Raw genomic sequence first — 25,293 nt, forward strand, 5'->3', positions numbered from 1 at the left:
TCGAATTCCGAGTTGGCAGGCTGCAGGACAAGCGCCCTTCCCACTGTACTATCATCCCAGCACTTGTTTTTTTTTTTTTTTTTAAATAAAGTATTTTTGTATCTCATAGAAAGTTAAAATGAAATTCCCACTTTGAGGATTGGTGCATGGTGTGCAGGGTTGGGTGAGGGGGGTCATCACATGGTGGGCACCCACACTTGGCACCCACGTGAGAGCAAGAGTCAGGACATCAGAGGGTTGGGGGACCAGGGTCTTGGGGACTCAGGGACTCGGGGGGCTGGGTGCTGGGGCTCGGGCCCTGTGTCTTGACCCTGGTCTCAGAGGCCAGGTGCAAGCTGAGGAAGGACCGGCCAGTTTCACTGAGGGACAGCGATGCTCGGGTGCACCGCTGCTAAGTTTCTGTTTCCTAGCTCCAGGGCTTCCCCAACTTCCCCATCTGAGTGGGGAAGGGAAATGGGTGACCCAGCTGAGTGCTGTGCCCACACATGTCAGGGCACAGATGTTCCCCAAATAAAACTAACTCTGAGAACCACAGACTCATAGTGTCTCTTGGCTTTGAAGTGGGCAAGTGTCAATTTCTTTATCTGACCTTTAAAAATTCTAGTGCCCTGGGGGCTGGAGTGATAGCACAGCGGGGAGGGCGTTAGCCTTGCACGCAGCTGACCAGGTTTGATTCCCAGCATCCCATATGGTCCCCTGAGCACTGCCAGGAGTGATTCCTGAGTGCAAAGTAACCCCTGTGCATCACCGGGTGTGACCCCAAAAAGCCAAAATAAATAAATAATTAAAAATAAAAATCCCAGTGCCCATCCTCAGTGGCCATCCACAGCCCAATCCTGAGATGAATGAACAGAGATGAGTTGGTGGGCATGGCGAGGGCTGCCCTTGAGCTGGGATCTGGAAGGGAATTTGATTGACAGTTGGGCTTAACAGGGGATCAGTGCAGGAAAGACAGTAGTACCGGAGGGAAAGCACTTGCCTGGCTCACAGTCCCAGGTCCAGGGACCAGAGAGATAGTACAGTGGGCACCATCCTTGCCTTGCATGTGGTTGATCTGGGTTCGCTCCCTGACGCCCCGTATGGTCCCCAAACCCTACCTAGAATGATCCCTGAGCTCAGACCCAGGAGTAAGGCCTGGACACGGCGGGCTGTGCTGCCACTCCCTCTGCCCACCCCCCAGCCCCGCAAAAATAAAATAGAATAAAACCAAAGTGAAAGAGTAGTAGTGTTGGCATGAGGTAGACAGTCGTCAGAGTTGAGGCTGGGTGCAGGTGACGATTTGTGCAGGGCTGAGTATGGCTTGGGCAGGGGGGAGGCCAGGACTGGGCAGGGTGGGGATGCAGAGCTTGGCGAGGGGAGGGGTCAGGGTGCTGGCGGGGGGACCTGGGGTTCGGGAGGGGATTGGACTATGAGTGCAGCTTGAAATCATGTTTTACACTGGGGTTCACTTGGGGTTCACCCCCCATCCCTAGTTGCCCCCATCCACCCCCCACCCCAGAGTCTCATCCTCCCTCTACTTCCTCAAGCCGGCGCCTGCTCCCAGCCCAGCGACAGGGCTGCCTGCATCCTGGCAAACGGCAGGAGTGGACAGAGAGGACGCCAGGAAAGAGGGCCAAGCCTGGGTGTTTCTGGTTCCCCGGAAGTGGGGAGCCGGCTTCGGGGGCTGCTTCCTCTTTCCCCAAGCCTAGTTCCAGAGCCCTGGCAGTGGCTCTGTGGGAAGGCAGCTGTGTGCGGGTTTGTGCAATTGCAGTGGGTGGGGGTAGGAAGGTCAGGGAACTCCCTCCTGGCTCCACGGCCCGGCTTTGGGGGGCTACATGACCCTTTTAGGGGATCTGAGAAAGGCGGACAGGAACTTTCTGCTCACAGCCTTCACAGGACCCAAACCAGAGTACTGACCCTCTCAGCTCTTAGGAAGCTTCCTGATACCCTACAGCTGTCTCAGGCAGGAACCCCAGGGCAGGAGCCCCGAGGCCTAGGGCACTCGGCTGGAACCTCCGATCCCTCTCCCCTCCCCACAGCCCAGCCTCACCCTGGCAGGAAAGGGCCACCCCCAAACCACCGAGTTCCTGTTGGAATAACCCTGGAGTTTGCTACCTGGGTATTGCAGGACGCTTGACACAAGGGCAGAAGACCGTGGTTCCAGGATGCTGGGGATGGCCTCCCTCCCCCCTCCACCTCCCCCTCTCTCCTTCCCTCCCCCCCTGCCCTTCTCTTCTTCCCTCCCCCCTCCCCCTCCCTCTCTCCTTCCCTCCCTCCCTCCCTCTCTCCCTCCCTTTCTTCCTTCCTCCTCCCTCCCTTACCCTCCTTCACTCCTTCCTCCCTCTCTCCCTCTCTCCCCTCTTTCTCTCTCTTTATCTCTTTCCTTCTTTCTTTCTTCTTCCTTCTTTCTTTCCTTCTTTCCTCCCTTTCTTCCTTCCTTCCCTCCTTCCTTCCACCCTCCCTCCCTCCCTTCTCCTTTCCCACACTGAACAATCCTCATGTCTTACTCCTGCCTCTGTGCTCAGTATTTGCTCCTGATGGGACCCCAGGGGATCATCTGAGGTGTCCAATATTTCACCCAGATCAGCTGCATGTAAGGAAAGTACCCTACCTACTGCCCTGTCCCTACCTGCTGGACTGTCCCACCTGCTGTCCTGCCCCTACCTGCTGGGCTATCATTCTACTTCCCACTTCCCATTACATGAAACCAATGCTGGCCCATGCTCTTGAATCCAACCAACTGACTTTTTTTTTCTTTTTGTTTGTTTTACTTTGAGTCCATACCCAGCGGTGCTGAGGGCTTCCTCCTGGCTCTGTGCTCAGGGGTCACTCCTGGCGGGGCTCAGGGAAGCACCTCAGATGCTGGGGATTGAACCTAGGTAGCTGCAGGTGGGAAGGGCACTTGTCTTGCAGCTGGCCAACCCAGGTTTGATCCCGGCATCCCACATGGTCCCCTGAGCTAGTCAGGAGTGAGCCCTGAGCACAGAGCCAGGAGCCAGCCCTGAGCACAGCTGGGTGTGACTCAAAAACAAAAAACAAATTTTAAATATTTTAAATAAGATTTTTTTAGAGTTAGAAAAGCACATAAGCAAAGGTGCCTCACAGTATATATTTTTAGTAGCAAAGAAATTTAAAGATGAAATCATAAGTATGTGACTGAACCTGACTAATACATTTATTTCATAGTTTAAGTGTTACTCTGAGTAAAATGTTGATAATGTACTCTATTTTTTGTCATGGAATAAACATGTTACTCCAAGTGAATACAAAAGTTGACCTAGGGGGTATGGTACCGCCAACAGGTCAACCTGTACCTGCAGGGTGAGCGCATCAGCAGCCTGATGGTGACTTCAAGCTTCCTGACACCCCAAAATTGCTGCTGTGCCTTTGGCCGAACCCCAACAACTTGTAGTCTCCCCGCCTACTCCAGATGGAATCCCGGAGACCAAGTGCTTCCACAAGCAAGACCCAGGAATGCAGGTTCTAGGATTAAATATCCATGCCACATGGTGGCAGAGGTGCTGGGATGTCCCTCCCTGGCTCCCCACCCACTCATCAGCCTGGCGGTCACCCCCACAATGTGCCTCTGGGTGCCATCTTAGCGCACCAACAGCCCTGGTCCAGAGATGCCCAAGTGAATCCCAAAATGGATTAGTGCCCTACAGAAATGTCTCTGGAACCCAACCATTTACAATCTAGGATTCCAGAAGTGTGTGGCTGCGGCACCGAAGAGAGACAAAATGACCAATGGACAACAGATGATCTAGCATCTGCCCCTGGCAGGCAGGCTTGAATGGTGGTGGGGAAATTCTAGCAAAACATAATGCCCAAAAGTAGAGAGAGAGTATTGGGGAAATTGCCTGCCATGGAGGCAGGGTGAGGACTGGGATGGGGAGGGGGGAATATACTCGGGACACTGGTGGTGGAAAGTGTGCACTGGTGGAGGGATGGGTGTTTGGTCATTGTATGGCTGAGTCTTGAACATGAAAGCTCTGTAACTGTATCTCATGGTGATTCAATAATAAAAAAAAAAAGTAATGTGGAGTTCATGCCCAATTCAATCAGCTTAATCACTGACTGAATAAATAGCAGCACTCCTACATTTAAAAAAAAAAGTTGACCTAAAGTACAGAGAAACCAAAGTGAAACCAACACATCCTCCCCCAAGCATGTGTTGGCATCCAAGCTGCTAGAGCAAGTGTACGGTTATCCTAAAACTGGACACTTTGGGGAGCTGGAGAGATAGTACAGGGGTTAAAGCACTTGTCTTGCGCTGGTGGGCTCTGATTTGATCCCCAGCAACTCATATGATCCCTGGGGAGCCACCAGGAGTGATCCCTGAGCACAGAGCTAGGAGTAAGCCCTGAGCTCTGCTGGGTGTAGCCCCCAATCAAACCTGGGTAATTTCTTTTTCATTCAGCATCTATCTTCAATGAACTGCTTCTACTAAGGGTCCCCCGTGGCTGCTCAAGCTCTAGCCACCCTCTCTGCGGTCCAGAAAGCAGGATGGAAGGAGGAACAAGCAAGTCCTGTTTATTACGGAAGATTAATTAAAGTCATACTTCCATTTCTGCTTATATTTCAGCATCCGGAGGACAGTCACATGGTCTAATGTCTTTATTTCAGTAAATGACGTGCCGAGGTAAATACCAGGGGCTCGTTTCCAAGGCCTGGGGGTGGGCGGAGTAGATCAGCACCCACGGCTCTGTCCTTGGTCCCAGCCCCTTGACCCTGCAGAGCTAGAGGGTCCTCTAGAGGGCGCCAGTGCGCTCTGCTTCCTCACCCCCATCATCGCAGGCCTTGAGCATTTGAGGTGTGGACAGCTCAGTCCTTGGGGATCCTGCCCTGTTCTGCCTGGGGGCAGATGGAGGCCCAGGTGCTTCTGCAGTTGTGTCTCCCCTCTGCCTTGGAGCCCCGAGTCTGGGGAAGACCTTCCGCAGGGCCTGAGTGTGTGGAGCTGGCTGTGCCCTGGATTTCCACTCACTCTCGCCCTCTGTCCCTTCCCACTTGCTCCTGCCACTGCTGGCCACCCACTTCTCCCTGGGAGTTTGGGGACTGGTCCCCCTTTGCCCTGTCCCTGTCACCAACTGTGGGAGAGGACCGTCTGAGGGACTGGCTTTGGCCCCCAGAGGTCTCTCAGAACAAGGCTCAGGGTCCGAGCCCTCCTGCTCCTCAGGAGGGGCCTGTGTCTGGCGTGAGCCTCGAGGGCCGCAGCATCCTCTGTGCAGAGCTGGACAGACTGAGGTTGACCGAAACCGCCACAGTGGCTTCCAGCTCAGGATGGTGACTCGAGAGTGTAGCTTGGGATGCCTGTCACACCTTTACTATTAGAAATGTTTGTTACTTCTAGGGGGTCGGAGGGACAGCACAGCGGTAGGGTGTTTGCTTTGCCCACAGCCAGCCCGGCCAAGCCAGGTTCAATTCCTCTGCCCCTCTCAGAGAGCCCGGCAAGCTACCGAGAGTATCTCGCCCGCACGGCAAAGCCTGGCAAGCTACCCGTGACGTAGTCGACATGCCAAACACAGTAACAACAAGTCTCACGATGGAGACGTTACAGGACCTGCTCGAGTAAATCAATGAACAACGGGAGGACAGTGACAGTGACAGGGGTTCGGAGCGATAGCACAGCAGGTAGGACATTTGCCTTGCACACGGCCGACCTGGGTTTGATTCCCAGAATCCCATATGGTCCCCCAAGCACTACCAGGAATAATTCCTGAGTGCATGAGCCAGGAGTAACCCCTGTGTATGACCCCAAAGGGAAAAAAAAAGAAAAGAAGATAAAAGAAAAGAAAAGAAATGTTTGTTACTTATAGAAGAGCAAAAAAAGGTAGGTCATAGTGAAGGACAAAAAGGGACAATGGAAACCACAATGTGTCAGCCATAGCACAGTGGACAGGGCAATTTGCCTTGCACGTGGCTGACCCAGGTTCAATTCCCACCTCCCCATATGTTCTCCCTGAGCACTGCCAAGAGTGATTCTGAGCACAGAACCAGGAGCAAGCTCTGAGCACAGTCAGGTATGGTCCCAAAACAAAACAAAAAGGTATGTGTGAGAGAGTAAGAAGGTAAGAATTGGAGAGGGAAGGAGGGGGAAAGAGAAGGAAGGAGAGGTGGGGGGAGAGGGAAGGAAGGAGGGAGGGAGGGATGCTCAGAGGCCAGAGAAGATATAGAGAAAAGAAACGGGTTCTGGGAGACCACCCACGTCTTCAGATCCCTTCTCACATGCCAGGAGAGAGGAAATTCCCTCCACGAGTGCCAATACCAATAGTCGTACCCTTCAGCCAAAAATATGAGTTAGAAAAAAAAAGAAATATGAGTTGGTCACCATTTAAAAAGGAAAACTAACAAAAGGCAAAGGATGAAGAAAAGAGTAGGGGCCAGCAGGTGGCTCCATGGCTTGATGTGCTTGCCAGGCAAGCGCAAGGCTGTGAGTTCAAACCCAGGTGCTGCCACACACATGAAGTAAACAGGACAGCCGGGCAGTTTGTGAGCCCCTATGAGAAGGGCCTGAAAGATGACTCAGTGGCTTAAAGCACTCCAGAGTCCACGAGTGCAAATCCTAGCACCTCTGGCAAGCACTGAGGTAATCCTGATGGCTCAGCTCTTTGGGGTCCCCAGGGAGAAATAAATGACTCAAAGATGACTGTGTCTTAGCAAGCACCCAGGACAAGTGTGAGGTCCTGACTTCAATCCATGATTCTGAGCATGTGCAGAGGGGACCCTGAGCACCTCAGGGAAAGTGTACCCTGCAAGGGAGGGGGAAAATAGGAAAAAGCTGTAAGCTTGTTTTTGATGAGCCTGGCAGTGCTGTAAACATACGGCATTGCTTAACTCGCGAAATCACCTCTCAGGCAGGCTCTGCTCTGTCTCCAGTTTACAGGCAACTGAGAACAGAATTTCACAGCATGGGAGGGGAGATATCTCAGTCGGATATACCTTTGCATGCAGGAGGCCAGGGTTTGATCCCTGAGCACCATCAGGAGTGACCCATGAGCACTGAGTGGGGAGCAGCCCTGCAGTACATTGGATGTGGCCCTCACACCAAACAAACTCAACAGTTCCCTAAGGGGTGGCTGTCCTGCATAGCATTTGGACCCACTCAGCCAAAAGGCACTTTAGTAAACTAAATAGGAGGTGAGCAAGCTGATCCCAGAGCAAAGAACTAATTCAAGGAACAGAAAAGGACATATAAAAAGACTCCAGGGCCTGAAAGGGGCTTGCCTGGCACAGGCTGACCTGGGTTTGATCCCCAGCACCACATGTGGCCCCCTGAGCACCCCGAATGGTCCTCCAAGCATCGCCAGGAGTGATCTCTGAGAACAGAGCCAGCAGTAAGCTCTGAGCATCGCTGAGTGTGACCCAAATCCTAATAATAATAATGATGATAATAATAATGAAAATCCTACTGTGACTGCATTCATAAAACAAATATCAACTACGAAATAAAACAAGAGAGAATCCTGTAAATTTAAAAATAGAAGCACTAGAAAAGAAATTTAAGGGCCAACAATATAACAGAGATGAAGGGACTTGTCCTGCTGATACAGTGGTTCGACCCCTAGTTCCAAACAAGGTCCCTTGAGCCTGGCCAGATCTAGTGCTCCTTAAAAAATAAACTCAATATAAAGGAGTGTGAATGTTTGTGCTTGGGATCTTCAAACTCAATTTACTCTCTTTTGGTTTTAAAAAAAACCAACAGACTGTTTTAGGGGGCCAGAGTGATAGCACAGCAGGTAGGGCGTTTGCCTTGCACATGGCCAATCTGGGATTGATCTCCAGCATCCCATATGGTCCCTCAAACACTTCCAGGAGTAATTCCTGAATGCAGAGCTAGAAGTAACCCCTGAGCATTGTCAGGTGTGATCCAAAAGCTATATATATACACACAACAAACTGAAACAAACACTGTCCTCCCGTTGTTCATCGATTTGCTTGAACGGGTCCAGTAACATCTTCATTTTGAGACTTGTTGTTACTTTGTTTGGCATATCAAATACGTCACAGGGAGCTTGCCAGACTTTGCCGTGTGGGTGAAATACTCTCAGTAGCTTGCCATGCTCTTCGAGAGGGACAGAGGAATCGAACCCGGCTTGGCCAGGCTGGCTGCGCACAAGGCAAATGCCCTACCACTGTGCTATTACTCCAGCCCTGTATATATATATTTATATATACACATACTCACAGCAGAGCCTAGCAAGTTCCCCGTGGCGTATTCTATATGCCAAAACCAATAATAATAATGGGTCTCATTCCCCTGACCCTGAAAGAGCCTTCAGTATGGCAGCATTGGGAAAAATGAGTAAGGAGAGGTTGCTAAAATCTCAAGGCTAGGACAAATGGAGACATTACTGGCGCCCAATCGAGTAACTCGATGAACAATGGGATGACAGCGATACTGTGATGTGATATATATATATATATATATATATATATATATATATATATATATATACAATGCAGCTGCAAGGAATGATGAAATCATGTAGTTTGCTGCAACCTAGCTGGAACTGGGAGATATCACGTTGAGTGAAGTAACCAGAAGAAAGACAAACACAGGATGACCTCGCTTATCTGTGGAATATAGAATACGGGATGAGGAAGTGTACTGTGGAAAAGGGGAGTGCTTAGATCATTCTTGACCCCAAGGTTTAGAGGAGACAGAGCAGGAAAGAAATTAGGGGGGAAGAAGAGAATGAGAAGTAATGGGTTAACAGGCATCAGGGTTTCAGTTACACCAGTGACATGAATGACGGGTATAGCCAGATAGCAAAACTGAACTGAAAAATGTGAGATCTAAGTGACAACCACTGGAGCTTTATAAAGTGACTGTCAAATTGGCAGGTGGGGATGGAGTGAGGGTTGGGACGGGGAGGCAATCTGGGAACACTGGTGGAGGGAAGTTGACACTGGTGGAGGAACTGATGTTGAATTATTATATGTCTAAAATGCAACTATCAGTAACTTTGTAAATCATGGCTCTTTAATAATAATTTTTTAATATTATTTTTCGAAATCCTGCAGCTTTTTTAATTTTCTTTTTTTGGGTCACACCCAGCGATGTTCAGGGCTTGCTCCTGACTCTGAACTCAGGAATTACTCCTGGTAGTGCTTGGGGGACTATATGGAATGCCGGGGATCGAACCTGAGTTGGCCGTGTGCAAGGCAAACACCCTACCCGCTGTACTATCATTCCAGCCCAATCCTGCAGCTTGGGTTTTGAATTGATCCCAATCTTCATTTACTTCCCAGAAAGAGCAAGGCACTGTGACAGTTCACTCGGAGGTAATGAAGACAATGCTGAGGCCAGAGAGAGGATACAGAAAAACCTGGGTCTTTGATGACTTCACTGGAGCCCCTGGATCAAGCCTTACCTGAAGCTGAAGGGAGTGCTTTTATCTCTGTGTGTCTCCTAATCAAATCATACGGAAAGATTATCACTTGTCCTCACTTCAACTGTGTGTCTAGCCCTCAAATGAGTCACTGTCAATGTGACTGCCAGCCCTTGAGTAGTAACCGGGTTCCCCACCCCCGCCTCACCATCCCCCCAATACTGCTTGGGGAAACACACACCTCAGCCCTTTGGGGCTGGGGCATCCGGTCCCCAGAGAGAAAGGCCGGGAAAGGCACACTGCAGCAACATGAGAGTGAAAACATCCCGCTACACACACAAAGGCCCGGGCCCAGGAGGGCTGGCCGCAGACATGGTGGTGACATCATAGGGACCACATCTGTTTCTTCTCTTAGAAAGAAAAAGAAAGTCAATTAGAAAACCAGAAACAACAAAATCTATTCCAGGGATTTGCAACGAAGCAAACACATGGGTGGCTCAATTTTTAACAATTAGTGGAGTGTAAGAGAGTTCGCTTGACTCTCACCTCAGAGATGGCAAGTGTTCCTGCAGGCAGTGGGGGGTAGGGGAGATGGGGGGAGGGTCACGGTTTGCCCTACCCAGTGGAACCCACTCATTGCTTGGGTCTGAGGTCAGTAATGTTTATTTCATCAGAATGTTGCTTGGTTCTCAGTTTTTCTGAATCAACCCAAAGATAAAGACACCTTATCTATAATTGCAGGACAGAATGTAGGTGTTAGAAACTTTGACCGCAGAAATGGAAAGAAAAAAAACAACAGAAAATGAGAGGAAGACAGCGGATAATATAGCGGGACTAATTCTTACACAGTATTGGGGCTTGAGAAATTTGCTTGAAGTGGGCAGAGAGACAGTACTGCAGGTTAGGATGCTTACCTTGCATGTGGCCAAACTCTCTTGCATGTTTTAATCCCTGGAACCACATATGATCCCTTGAGTGCCACCGGGAGTTATCCTTGAGCCCAGAACCAGGAGGATGCCCTGAACAGGGCCAGACCAAATATGGGGGAAATTCTGTTTGAAGCTAGGTGGAGAGAAACTAAGCTTTATTTTTTAAATCTACAGCAAGCTACCGAGAATATCTCGCCTGTACAGCAAAGCCTGGCAAGCTACCCATGACGTATTCGATATGTGAAAAATAGTAACAAGTCCCACAATTTGTTGTGAGACATTACTGGTGCCCGCTCAAGCAAATCGATGAACAACAGGAGGACAGTGCTCCCTTCCATTTATTTTTATTTAAGCACCATTATTTACAAAGCTGTTCATAATATGGTTGTTTCAGGCATTTAGTGTTCCAACACCAATCCCACCATCAGTATGACCTTCCCTCTACCAATGTCCCCAGTTTCTCATCCACTACACCCCCCACAAGCCTGACCCCTTAGCATACACAAAATAATTTACTTACTTTACTTTGCTTGTTGGGGCTGGAGCAATAGCAGAGCGGGTAGGGCATTTGCCTTGCACGCGGCCAACATGGCTGACCCCAGTTCGATTCCTCCGCCCCTCTCGGAGAGCCCGGCAAGCTACCGAGAGTATCTCACTTGCACGGCAGAGCCTGTCAAGCTACCCGTGGCGTATTCGATATGCCAAACACAGTAACAAGTCTCACAATGTTACTGGGCCTGCTCGAGCAAATCAATGAACAACGTGAGGACAGTGACAGTGACAGTTGCTTGTTACAACAAAATGACAATATGATCAAAAATCATTTTTTATAGCATTGTCATTCCGTTGTTCGTCAATTTACTTGAGCGGGTGCCAGTAACATCTCTATTCCTCCCAGCCCTGAGATTTTAGCAGCCTCTTCTTACTCGTATTTTCCCAAGATTGAAGGCTCTTTCAGGGTCAGGGGAATGGGACCTGTTCTGACTGGTTTTGGCATATCGAATACGCCACAGGGAGCTTGCCAGGTTCTCTGAGAGGTGTGTATATATATATATATATATATATATATATATATATCTCACCATCACTGTCCTCTCGTTCGTTGTTCATCGATTTGTTCGAGCGGGTCCAGTAACATTGTGAGACTTGTTACTGTGTTTGGCATATCAAATACGATAGCACAGCGGGTAGGGTGTTTGCCTTGCTTGTGGTCGACATGGCCGACCCGAGTTCGATTCCTCCACCCCTCTCAGAGAGCCCAGCAAGCTACAGAGAGTATCTCACCTGCACGGCAAAGCCTGGCAAGCTACCCTTGACGTATTCAATATATATATATATATATATATATATATATATATATATATGCTGGAGATGTGCCCGGAGCTGGAGGTTCTTCGTCCTCTTAGCTATTTCTTTGACGTTCTTGAAGGCGTTCCAAGCCGCTCTCTTCCTCCTGCGCAGCTCGGGTGCCAGGTCATTTGTCATGTTGACGTCTCGACCTAGGTACACATAGCTGTTGCATTCGAAGATGGTCGTTCCATTGAGAGCGAATGGGGCGTCAGGAACGAGGCTGTTTCTCATAAACATGTCTTCGTAAGATTCAGCTGTAGTCCTACCTTTCCACACTCACGGTCAAAGTCGGCCAGCATTTGTGCCGCTTGGCTGATGTTTGGTGTTATTAAAACGATGTCATCAGCAAAGCGGAGGTGGTGTAGTTGCCGACCATCTATCTTCACTCCCATTCCTTCCCATTCCAGTCGTCACATGATGTTCTCGAGGGTGGCACTGAAGAGTTTCGGTGAAATGGTATCACCCTGCCGCACCCCTCTCTTGACATCAACGATCACTTCTTTGTAGAATGGTGAGATCCTGGTAGTGAATCCGCAATACAGCTCACGGAGGATCCTGATGTATTGGGCTTGAATGCCCTGATTGGCTAGGGCTTCAATGACCGCTTCCGTCTCAACAGAATCAAAGGCCTTCTTTAAATCAATGAACGTTAAGCAGAGCGGCATCTTGAACTCCCGAGAAACCTCAATGAGCTTGGTTATCGTGTGGATATGGTCGATGGTGCTGAATCCTTTGCGGAACCCGGCTTGCTCACATGGTTGTCCTTCATCTAGTGTTCTGCTAATCCTATTTAGGATGACTCGAGTGAACAACTTGTAGATGACAGACAATAGGCAGATCGGGCGATAGTTGCCAATGTCATGGATGTCTCCCTTCTTGAACAGTAGTACGGTCCTGCTGGTTTTCCATTGGGATGGAACCTTGCATTCAGACAGGTAGCAAGTGAAGAGCCGAGCCAGTGTATTGATGAGTACTGACGGCAGGTTCTTCAGGTGTTCATGTCTGACCTTATCTGGGCCGGGTGCTGTTTGTTTCTTTACCGACGAAATGGTGTGTCAGATTTCGGAAGGGAGAACGTTGAGAACGACATATCCATCCTGTGGAATTTGGTATGTCAGCAAGTGGACATGGCTATCAAAGAGATTTGAGTTCTTCTGTTCTTCCTGCATTAACATATGCCTCAGAGACCTGGGCCCTACGCAAACAAGATGAGAATGCTATTCAGGTCTCCCAAAGAAGAATAGAAAGAGCTATGCTTGGAATATCACGTTTCACTCAAATGAGAGAAAGAATCCGGAGTTCTGACATCCGTCAACGATCAAGAATCAGGGACGCTGTCTCATTTGCCAAGGTGTCAAAAATCAGATGGGCTGGTCACATAATGAGATTTAAAGACGACCGCTGGACTAGAGCTGTTACCGACTGGATTCCACGGGATGTCAAAAGACCGCGTGGCCGCTCACCTACCAGATGGTCAGACTTCTTCGTCAAGATCATGAAGGATCGGTTTGAGGCCCTTCATGTTCCCGGAGCGAACAGATGCCATTGGGCTACACTAGCACGCGACAGGGACAAATGGAGACGTTACTGGCGCCCGCTCGAGCAAATGGACGACTAACGGGAAGTTAAGTGATTAAGTGATTAAGTGATATAGGCTGGAGCGATAGCACAGTGGTACGGCATTTGCCTTGTGCGTAGCCAGTCTGGTCGAGCCAGGTTCGATTCCTCCGCCCCTCTCCGAGAGCCCGGCAAGCTACCGAGAGTATCTTCCCTGCATGGCAAAGCCTGGCAAGCTACCTGTGACGTATTCGATATGCCAGACACAGTAACAACAAGTCTCAAAATGGAGATGTTACTGGGCCCTCTCGAGAAAATCGATGAACAATGGGAGGACAGTATATAAATATATATATATATATATATGTTATATATATATATATATGTTTCTCTCTATTATTTGTGGCCTACCATCTGAACCCCATCAAACATGGTGTGGTAATTATGGAAAATGGGTAGAAAGTGTCCTATAATGTGTCCAGAAAGCGGCCTGGAGCATGGCGGTGGTTGGTTAGTGGAGGTTGGCTGCCGAGGCTGGGTCCCTTGGGGCGGGGAGGGCTCTCATCCGCCCCACTCTGGGGCACCCCGAGTGAAAACCGCCTGGTGTGGATTCCAATAATTTTTGATAATAATTAAAAATTATCAAAAAATAACTCAGTAAACGAAAGCTTGTAATGATTGTGATAGCTCACAGTGGTGTTGCCTGAAGATTTACTGAGCCGTTTGTTGTCTGCTGAGCTTCTGTGTCGTTGTTTCCGCTCACTGAGCTCAGCAGACTTCTCCGCAAGTTCCTTGTCTAATTTGCTGTGCTCCTCCTGGTCTGTCTGTGCTGTGGAACTTGGAGGAGTCCTGCAGTCATGTTTGCAGTCCCCACTCCAGGGGCTGTGGAGCTGGACCTTTTGTATGTCGGAGGATGCCGGGAGGGGAGCTGCTGGCACTCGTCCCCCACCCTACGCCCCGCTATTCCCAGAGGGCCACAGAGTTTTCAGCCCGATGATGGACCAACTGGGGATATTTGGAGACTTAGCAGCTTGATGAGGTTCAGCAGCGGAGCTGGGCTGTTTCTAGCAGAGGAACAAAATGAAAGTAATGGGTTAAGAGGCATCAGGGCTTCAGTTATACCAATGACATGAGTGACAGGTATAGCCACTTGATCACTTGATCACTTGACAGCCTGTTACTCATCGATTTGCTCTAGCGGGCACCAGTAATGTCTCCATTCATCCCTGTCGCGTGCTAGTGTAGCCCAATGGCATCTGCTCGCTCCAGGAACACAAAGAGCCTCAAACCAATTGTTTAGGGTCTTGACAAAGAAGTCTGACCATCTTGTAGGTGGGTGGTCATGCGATCTTTTGACGTCCCGTGGAATCCAGTCGGTAACAGCTCTAGTCCGGCAGCCATCTCCAAATCGCATTACGTGTCCAGCCCATCTGATTTTCGACGCCTTGGCAAACGAGACAGTGTCCCTGATTCTTGATCATTGACGAAAATCTGAACTCCGGATTCTTTCTCTCACTTGAGTGAAGCGTGATACTCCAAGCATAGCTCTTTCGATTCCTCTTTGGGAGACCCGAATAGCATTATCATCCTATTTTCATAGGGCCCAGGTCTCTGAGGCATATTTTAATGCAGGAAGAACAGTGAAATCAAAGAGATGTGCCCGGAGCCGGAGGTTCTTCGTCCTCTTAGGTATTTCTTAGATGCTCTTGAAGGCGTCTCATGCTGTGCTCCTGCACAACTCAGGTGTCAGGTCATTCGTTATGTTGACTTCTCGACCTAGGTACACATAACTGTTGCATTCGGAGATGTTCATTCCATTGAGAGTGAATGGAACGTCAGGAACGAGACCGTTTCTCATAAACATTGTCTTCGTGAGATTCAGCGGGAGTCCGACCTTTCCATACTCACGGTCGAAGTCAGTCAGCATTTGTGCTGCTTGGCTAACGTTTGGTGTTATTAGAACAATCTCATCAGCAAAGCGGAGATGGTACAGTTGCTGACCATCTATCTTCACTCCCATTCCTTCCCATTCCAGTCATCGCATGATGTTCTCAAGGATGGCACTGAAGAGTTTCAGTGAAATGGTACCACCCTGCTGAACCCCTCTCTTGAGATGGATGATCGCTTCCTTGTTGAATGGTGAGATCCTGGTAGTGAATCCGCAATACAGCTCATGGAGGATTCTGATGTATTGAGTTTGAATGCCCTGTTTGGCTAGGGCTTCGATAACCACTTCAGTCTCAACAGAATCAAAGGCCTTCTTTAAATCAATGAACGTTAGACAAAGCAGCATCTTGAACTCCTGAGAAACCTCAATGAGCTTGGTTACCATGTATATATGGTCACTCATGCTGAATCCTTTTCAGAACCCGACTTGCTCGCATGGTTGTCCTTCATCTAGTGTTCTGCCAATCCTATTCAGGATGACTCGAGTGAACAGCTTGACAGACAACACGCAGATTGGGCGATAGTTGCCAATGTTGTGGATGTCTCCCTTCTTGTACAGTAGAAAAGTACTGCTGGTTTTCCACTGGGACAGAAACTTGCATTCAGACAGGTAGCGTGTGAAGAACCAAGCCAGTATATTGATGAGTACTGACAGCAGGTTCTTCTGGTGTTCGGGTCTGACCTTGTCTGGGCCAGGTCGTATTTGCTTCTTTACTGACGAAATGGTGTGTTGGATTTCAGAAGGAAGAACATTGGGAATGACATATCCATCCTGCAGAATTTGGTATGTGGGCAGGTGGATGCGGATATCGAAGAGATCCGAGTAGAAGTCATCGATAATCTTCTCCATTGCCTTTCTGGAAGATATGATTAGATCCACCAGGATGTTGAAAGGCAGTCATCTTGGTCTTGTAGTTGGTGAAGGACAGGCGGACATTTCGAATGCTTTTCCTGGCTTCTGCTGCATCTGCCAGCACTGCTCCTCTTCTCCCTTTGAGGTCTTCCTTGATTGCTTCTCTGCACTGCTTTGTGAGCTCGGATGTTTGCTAGCAATTGCCTGAGACTTGCACCAAGCCACGTTGGCGAATGAGCTCGGGAGTTTTCGAAGACAGGCGTCTTTTTGTGGCTGTCCCTCTCTCGGTGTTCCTTGCACAATCATGGAGGTGCTGAACCAGTCAATTGTATTCCTCATCAATGTTGTCAACAATGGCATCTTCCCATGTTGCCACAATAGTGCCAAAAAGCTCCCAGTTGGTGGTCGTTCTGAGAGTTCTCCTCTTAAACTTTGCAGCCCTTTCCTCCCGCTCTGTGAAGTAGAATTTTGCATGAAGGAGACGGTGGTCTGATCCTGTTCGGAATTTTGGGACAACAGCGACATCGGTCAGGCAAAACCGTTGATTGAATATGATGTGGTCAATTTCATTGTGGAACCATCAGTCGGAAGACTCCCATGTCCAACGTTTAGATTCAGCCTTCTGCAACTGTGAATTACCATGGATGGTCTTGGTCGACATGATGAACTCAGATAGTCTCTCACCCTGTTTGTTCCATTGTAGGCCATTCTATCGACAGTTATAACCATATATCCAAAACACAGATTTCACAGAACTTGTTTAAAACAAGGAGCAACATCAACCTCGGATTGCAATTATATGCTCGACAAACGGCATGCAAAACAGGCTTGGGAGGGAGAGAGCAGCGAGCTTTCTTGAGGATACCATGTGGCACTCTCCCGAGTGACTGAATCAAGAAACAGCTAACACGTGTTCTTGAGAACTACTGTGTTATGGGCCAGGAGTTTGATGAAAGGGCCTGAGAGCGCTGCAGTGCCGAGGGTGACTGGGGCCACCCAGCCATCAGCCCTGGTGATGCTCAGGGGACCCTGTGGTGCTGGGGATCAAACCCACGTGGGATGTGTGCTGGACATGCATCCTAATAATATACATGCATACTATTTCTTGGCCTTTGCTTTTTTTTAACCATAAGCATATCCAGTGGTGCTGGGCCTTCAGTGGGATCCCTCCAGCTGATAGCTCAGGGCACAGTGCTCTGGCCCTACAGCATCTTCCTGGCCTTGCTTGTTCATTTGGCACCCTCAACAGGTTGGATTTCTGGGTCTTCACTCAGTGCCTGCTGGAGCTGACCCTTGTGTGATATGGAGCCTCATACAGGACCTATTCCTGCCTCCTTCTGGTGCTTTTAGTTCACTTCTTGGTATCTGTGCTGCAGAGGTTACAAAACTAAAGTTGTGCTTCCCAAACACCCTAACAACCCATCATTAGTCTCCCATGTCACCAAACTAGGCAAATAATGCACTGTAGCACTGTCTTCCCGTTTATCGATTTGCTAGAGTGGGCACCAGTAACATCTCCATTGTGAGACTTGTTGTTACTGTTTTTGGCATATAGAATACATCACGGGGAGCTTGCCAGGCTCTGCTGTGCGGGCAGGATACTCTCAATACCTTGCCGGGCTCTCCAAGAGGGATGGAGGAATCAAACCCAGGTGGACCATGTGCAAGGCAAAGGCCCTACCCACTCTAGCCCAGACAAATAATAGCCTCACCCAAATCAAGACTAAGAGACACAAGATTTAGCACCTACTTGTGGAAGACTGAATGCAATTAAATTAAAGAGCTGCGGAATGTGTCTGTGTGTGGAGAAAAACTAATGAATTGATAAAATAAATAAATGAAAGGCAATTTGTGGAGTGGAAAGAGGGGCCAGAGAAATAGCACAGAAATTAAGCCACTTACCTTGTATGTGGCCAATACTGGTTCAATCCCCAGCACTGCATAGGGCCCCCGAGCACAGAGTCAGGAATAGCCCCTGAATACACCAAGCATGGCCCAACACCCCACATACGCACACAAAGAGCAGACATGCACAAACACACACACACACACACACACACACACACACACAAAGAGTAGAGAAAGCCCAAAGGGCTGAGCAAATGCTTTACATGCAGGAAACCTGGTTTCAATTCCTGGCACCCCACAGTCTCCCAGATGCCACCTGGGGTGATTCCCAGTCACAAAGATAGGATTAGTCCCTGAATACCACCAAAAAACAAAAAGCTAGTGCATTAAGAGAATAAAAAGACAAGCTAAAGAGAATTCTTAAACTCAACAATAGGAATAAAAATATTTAACAGAGGCCTGAGCAATAGTACAGCAGGTAGGGCTCTTGCCTTGCTCATGGCCGACCTGGGTTCAATCGCCGGCATCCCATGTGGTCCCCCAAACACCACCAGGAAAGATTCCTGAGTGCAGAACCAGGAGTAACCCCTGAGCATCACTGGGTGTGGCCCCCAAACAAAATAAAACAAATCAAAATATGTAATACCCCTTAAGAGCTGTGGAAATAGTGCAAAGAGTTTTTTGCATGCAGTGACCCAGGATGTGATCCCCAAATGGGACTCCTTACCACCCACACTGCTGGCTGTGCCCCTAGTTCTATAGTTGCCCCTGAGCACTGTCAGAGTGCTGGTCATCCCAGTACCACATCACCAGATGGAGCATTGTCTGGCTCATACAACTGGCTGAGAATCTCTAGGGGTTGGCCCTCAAGTCCCCAGTGCTCCTGAGCACAGCTTGGGGCGTAATAATGTGTAAAGAAGATAACATTCAGACATGAGTAATGGGCCAGAGAGATAACACAGTGGGTAAAGTACTTGCTTTGCAGGCAGCTGACCCCAGTTCAAATCCTGGGCGCAGCATATAATCCTCTGAACATCTCTAGGAGTGATCCCTGAGCACAGAGTCAGGAGTACTACCTGGCATGACCCTAAACTGAAAAAGTTAAATCAATATAAATAAATTCAGTTTTCCAGTGGTAGGGTGTTTGCCTTGCATGCAGCCAACATGGCCGACCCGAGTTCGATTCCTCCGCCCCTCTCGGAGAGCCCGGCAAGCTACCGAGAGTATCTCGCCCGCGCAGCAGAGCCTGGCAAGCTACCCGTGACGTATTCGATATGCCAGACACAGTAACAACAAAGTCTCCAATGGAGATGTTACTGGGCCCGCTCGAGCAAATCGATGAATAACGGGAGGGCCTTTATTTATTTTATTAAAAAAATTGTATTCAATCACAGTGAGATACACAGTTACAAAGTTGTTCATGGTTGGGTTTCAGCTATATAATGTTCCAGTACCCATCCCTTCACTAGTGTACATTTCCCACTATCCAATTTATTTTTTTGTTTTTTCTCTTTTGGGGGCACACCCAGCGATGCTCAGGGTTACTCCTGGCTCTGCACTCAGAAATTACTCCTGGCAGTGCTCATATGGGATGCCTGGGATCGACCCCAGGTTCAGTCGTGTGCAAGGCAAACGTCCTCCCTGCTGTACTATAGCTCTGGACCCCCAATTTTTTTAAGTTATCTGAAGCACTTTCCAATATGCAGAGAATAGTCCTTGGAGTAGCAGAGAGAGGGCGGGAGTCCTGGACAGCTCCCTGGGATCTAGCCTGGTCTATTCCATTACCAGCACCCTGTGAAGCTCTGAGATGGCCATGACCCTTCGAGTTTATGACAGATACCAGCCTATATCCTTGACATTAGTCTCTCCAGTACCTGAGCTGCTCAAATGGGACTTGGGTACTTAGGGCACTCTCCCGAAGCCACCAGCCAAGGGGACAGTCACCCAGTGAGGTTATTATGCCCAACAGGTCCCATCTAGCAACTGACTGATGCCAACAAACACCAAGTTTTGTGTTGCCTTGAATACCCTCAGGGATTCACCTAATGACACACTCCAATAGCACCTGCCCTTTCTTCTCGTCTTCCTTCCATTTTTGTCATCGACCACAGCTGCTCATCGACCTCTCTTAAAAACAGGGAGTGGGGCTGGAGAGACAGCAAGTACAGCAGCCTCGCCTTTCACACGGACAGCTCAGGTTCCATTGCTGACTCTGCATATGGTCCCCCGTCCCCACCAGGAATGATCCCTGAGCACCCAGCAAGGAATAAGCCTTTGGCACCGCCAGGTGTGGCCCCCCCAAAAAGCAAAACCAAAACCAAAGCCAAATAAAGCTTTTCCCTAAGAGATAGTACAGGGGTTAAGGTACTTTTCTTGTTAGCAGTTTACCCAGGTTCAACCTCCGACACCACAGATAGCCCTGAGCAGTGCCAGGAGTGACTCATGAGCACAGAGCCAGGAGTAAGCCTTGAGCAGCACGAGGTGGAACCCAAACCTCACTCCTCTAAAAAATACCCCCAAAAAACATGCAAAATAACTTGCCCCACCTCTAGTTAGTCCGTATACCTCTTATCTTCCCTTTATCTCCCTCTATCCTGATTCTGCTTCCTAAAAACTGAAGCTTGTTCCGGGGAGGGGAGCCCTCTTGCATTGTTGGAAGCGGGTGGAGGAAATCAAGTACTAAGGCCAGAAAGCGCTATGAGGGCGGGGTGAACTGCCTCTTCCCTTCCCTTCCATTCTGCACACTGTCCCAGGGTGATCTCATCAGCTCTCGTGGCTTCAGTTACGATGTCCACGAAGAAGACTGCCAACTCTCTCCCCACAACCCCCAAATCGGCTCCCTCTCCAGTTCTGTGTACCAACTGCCTTGTCAACATTTCTGCTTGGGATCCAGGCAGATAAGATTACACTCTGCCATAAGCAACAGAAAATACAGTGTGCTGAACAAAAGTGTAGCCTTCGCTTACATGTCAGAGTCTGAAATGACACAGCCTGGGGCTGCCATGGGAATGTTGCTCCAGGGCCAATTTCCTTGTGGTCTTGGTTCTGCTACTGCTAGATGTGTCCTTCTACCTTACGGTCCAAAAAAGGTGACTGGCGCTCCAGCCATTCCATCAGCATTCCAGGTAGAAGGGTGAAGAAAAGCAGAATGAGGAGCAAGGAGCAACAGCAGTCCACCAGCAGTGGCAAAAGGCTGGCAGATGTACCTCACTCTGTTTACATCTCATTTGTCACATGGCTGCTAGGAAGGCTGGGAAATCTGTCCTTCCTTCATGCTGAGTGGGCACATGCAGTGCCAAAAAAGAGATTTGATTGTTAAGAAAAAAGAGAAGGGCTGGTAGCTGCACACAGCTGGTCCTGGTTTGATCACTGGCATCCCATATGATTCCTTGAGCACCGTCAGGAGTAATTTCTGAGTGTAGAGCCAGGAATAATGCCCCCCCCCGAGCATCATTGTGTCGTCCCCAGTATTTTCTTTTTTGGGTTACACCCGGCGTTGCACAGGGGTTACTCCTGGCTCATACACTCAAGAATTTCTCCTGGCGGTGCTCAGAGGACCATATGGGATGCGGGGAATCAAATCTGGGTCTGCCGCGTACAAGGCAAACGCCCTACCCGCTGTGCTATTGCTCCAGCCCCATCGTCCCAAATTTTTTAAAAAAGAAAAGTGAATGGGGCTGGAGCGATAGCACAGCGGGTAGGGCGTTTGCCTTGCACACAGCCAACATGGCCGACACAGGTTCGATTCCCAGCATCCCATATGGTCCCCCGAGCACCACCAGGAGCAATTCCTGAGTGCATGAGCCAGGAGTAACCCCTGAGCATCACCGGGTGTGACCCAAAAATTTAAAAAAAAAAAGTGAAGAAAAAGAGAGTAGGAGGCCAGAGCAATAGCACAACAGGTAGGGCACTTGCCTTGCATGTGGCCAGCCTGGGTTGAATCCCGAGCATCCTATATAGTGCCCTAAGCACCACCAGGAGTAATTCCTGAGTGCAGAGTCAGGAGTAAGCCCTGCCCAAGCACTTCCAGGTGTGACCCAAAAAGAAAAGGGGGGAGGATGGCTGGAGAGATAGTACAGCAGAAACGCCCTTCTCTGCACCCCACCCCACCCCATGCCCTAGCAGAGAGGCAGCACTGCAGGGTGGGGCCAGCAGAGGACCCCAAGCTAAGGGAAAGGTACAGAGAGGAGCAAACGACAATGAACCTGGACAGTCAGTGGTCTGGAACAGCCTGAAGACCCCAGGTAGTGGGGAAGTGCCCAAACAGAGCACGTGGCTCACTTCCCAACAAGGGGGCTCCCTGTAACTGGGGTGCTTACTGGGGTGGGACACAGGACAGTCTGTCCTGGGGTGTGCCAGGGACAAGAAATCTCAGCTAGCAGCTGTGTTTGCTGATCCCAATCCACCTCCTGCTCACTCCACCCTCCACTGGCTCCTTCCTCCCGGAATGCCCTGCCCATGTTCCATGGAGTTCATTCTCTCAGTCATCCTCGAGGGGGTCACTTCTTCCAGGAAGGCTTCCCTGAAGTGCCCCTGAACCCATCACACTGACCTAGGAGCTGAGAGTGGGGCCATTTTGATGCAGAATTCTGAGAGATGGAGTTGCTTCCCGGGTTTTGGTTGTCATTTAGGGGTATGATGTTAGGACATCTCAGGTTTTTTGAGTGCCTGGTGTGTGTGTGTGTGTGTGTGTGTGTGTGTGTGTGGTGTCGAGGATCGAACCCAGGGCCTCACACATGCCATGCATGTGCTCTACCACTGAGCCACATCTGTGACCCCAGGGATTCCTTTTTCTGTGGCTTTTTTTTTTTTTTGCTTTTTGGGTCACACCCGGTGATGCACAGGGGTTACTCCTGGCTCTGCACTCAGGAGTTACTCCTGGCAGTGCTCAGGGGACCATATGGGATGCTGGGAATTGAACCCGGGTCGGCCGCGTGCAAGGCAAACGTCCTACCCGCTGTGCTATCTCTCCAGCCCCTTTTCTGTGGCTTTTTAGGTCATACCTGGCAATGCTCAGGGGTTACTCCTGGCTCTGCACTCAGGAATTACTCCTGGTGGTGCTTGGGGGACCATATGGGATGCTGGGGATGAACTCTGGCCAACCACATGCAAGGCAAATGCCCTACCTGCTATCCCATCGCTCTGGTCCCTCCCAGGGTTTTCTTATCACGATGAGAGCACCTGCATCCAGGGAGAGAAAGAGAGCGAGCAAGCCAGACACAGCCTTCAACTGTGGGCAGCACACTGGCCTCACACCCCAACTTTTCCATCAAGGAGAATAATGGCTGAGGTGGGGGAGCCCTGGAGGGAGGGTTAGCTGGACAGGGGCCTAATTCCTGGAAGGAAGCCCACACATCTCCGGAATTCAGTAGAGGAACTTTCTGGAGGTCTCTGTCATAGGAGCCACCCACTTTCTCCCATCCTGGAAGCTGGAAGTAAGTCGGGGGTGGGGGGGACAGGGTGCCTCTGAGTGCCTCCTCAGGGCTGCCCTGGCTGAAGAGGCAGGCCCTGCTCTCACTGAGCCTCAGCTTGACCTGCTGAGAATGAGGGTGGCCCCGAGTGGGCGGCAGGCGGCACAGGCCCCAGGCCATGTGCTGTGCAGGGTCTTCCGGCAGGAAAACCTCTGCCCACCTCCATCCTCCCAGGCGAACCCTCCAACAGCCTCGACACTGGGCCTGGTGGCTGCCCCAGCTGAAAACCCTGCTCCTGCTGCCCCACGGGAATGGAACCTTCCAGAAGGCCAGTCCCGGGGTGATATAGTCCAGGGGCTCCCCAGCAGAAAAATCACCCACCGCACACTCGGCTCTGAGGAAGAAAAGGAGAGAACCAAGGGCCAGCTGTGCCCAGTGAGGAGGCTTGGGGAGCCATGGGGAGGAGGACTGAGGGGGGACGGGGCTGGGGTCTGCACTGTTGGGACAGATGGGCCCGGCGGGTGGCAGGGGCCACCTCTACCCCGGGGAGAAACTCCTGGGTGCAGTCCAGAGCAGAGAGCCTGGGAGGACACTCAGAGGCCTGACCTTCCCCGGGAGGACAGCAGGTGGACCAGCATGCAGGGGTGAAGAGGGGAGGGGAGGGAGGCAGAGGCGGTGGAAGGGCTCTCCCCTCTGGCCCCTGGCACCCAGGCCTGAAGCAACTGAACCTGACTTCCTCCAGCCTGGAACCGGAACTGGCTCAACTGTTGCCACTATGTTGGAAGTCACCTCAGTCTGAGGGACCAGGAATGGGGTGACCAACAGGAAGGCGTTGAAGGTGGAGTCCCCCCTCCTCACCTCAGCTTAGAGCTGAGGATGGAATGGGAAGAGAGAAGAAAAGTTAAGAGGCAGGGCTGTGCTGGAGGGCCACACTGTTTGCTTCGTCCAGTCACACACACACACAGTCCCTGTCACACACAGTCCCCATCACACACAGACAGTTCCCCGTCACACACAGACAGCCCTAGTCACAGACAGTTCCCCCTCCTATAGTCCCCATTATATACGGACCGTCCCTGTCACACACCAAAAGTTCCTGTCGGGCAGACAGCTTCACCAAATCTCCATGGCTTTACTCAGTTCTACCACAAGGCAAAAGCTTCCAGTCCCTGTCATACCCGACTCACACCCACACACAAATCCAAACATGCACACGGGCCCAGTGACACACTCCCAGAATCCACACAGACATGCAGAGATGCAGACAGACACGCCAAGAACTGCACACACAGTCACACACACGGAAACACAGATACACTGAAAGACGTACGCATAGTCACCCAGTCACACACAAGAAAACACACACAGTCACACAGACACAGTCACACAGACATACACACACACACAGACTCACAGACAGATACACACAGGCGCACCAACAGACGCACAGTCACACACACACACACACACACACACTGCATGGACACGCAGCCACACACAAGCAAACTCACATGCAGTCGCACCAACAGATACCCAGGTACACAGGCAGAAATGAACATGGGGGGGGCGGGGGAGAGATAGCACAGCGGGTAGGACGTTTGCCTTGCACGCAACTGACCCGGGTTCGATTCCCAGCATTCCATATGATCCCCTGAGCACCGCCAGGAGTAACTCCTGAGGGCAGTGCAATGACGGGTGTGACCCAAAAAGAAAAAAAAAAGAAAGAAAGAAATGAACACACGGTTGAATCAGTACACAGTTCTCACAGACACACATGAGAAAACTCATATACAGTTAGCTTCACAGGGAGGGCCCGCCTTCGCGGCTGGCTGCTGAGTGGACAGCCTGCTGACTGTGGGCTTGTAGTGGGTGTATACCCACTACACCCAGAAGTGTCTGGGGCCATGTACGCCCACCCTGATCTCTCGGGAGGGCTTTCTGGCGCCAAGGCACTGACAGTAATGGTTCAAGTCTAGGAGGGGACACCAACAAGGGAGCCCTTGGGATGGGCAGAGACCAGGAGGAGATATTCCAGGAGGGGAATAGGCAAAGAAGCGGGGTCCCGCGGGGCTCTAAAGACTCCAACC

General features: G+C 50.2%; 1 protein-coding gene across 1 annotated transcript in view; it reads right to left on the reverse strand.

Annotated features, from left to right (window-relative positions):
• Positions 1-25,293, reverse strand: part of SIGLEC1 (sialic acid binding Ig like lectin 1) — a 58,842-nt gene that overhangs the window by 28,819 nt on the left and 4,730 nt on the right. The window lies entirely within an intron of this gene.

The sequence above is a fragment of the Sorex fumeus genome, unplaced genomic scaffold (genome assembly GCF_029834395.1).
Source record: "Sorex fumeus unplaced genomic scaffold, SorFum_2.1 ptg000044l, whole genome shotgun sequence".
Lineage (NCBI taxonomy): Eukaryota > Metazoa > Chordata > Mammalia > Eulipotyphla > Soricidae > Sorex > Sorex fumeus.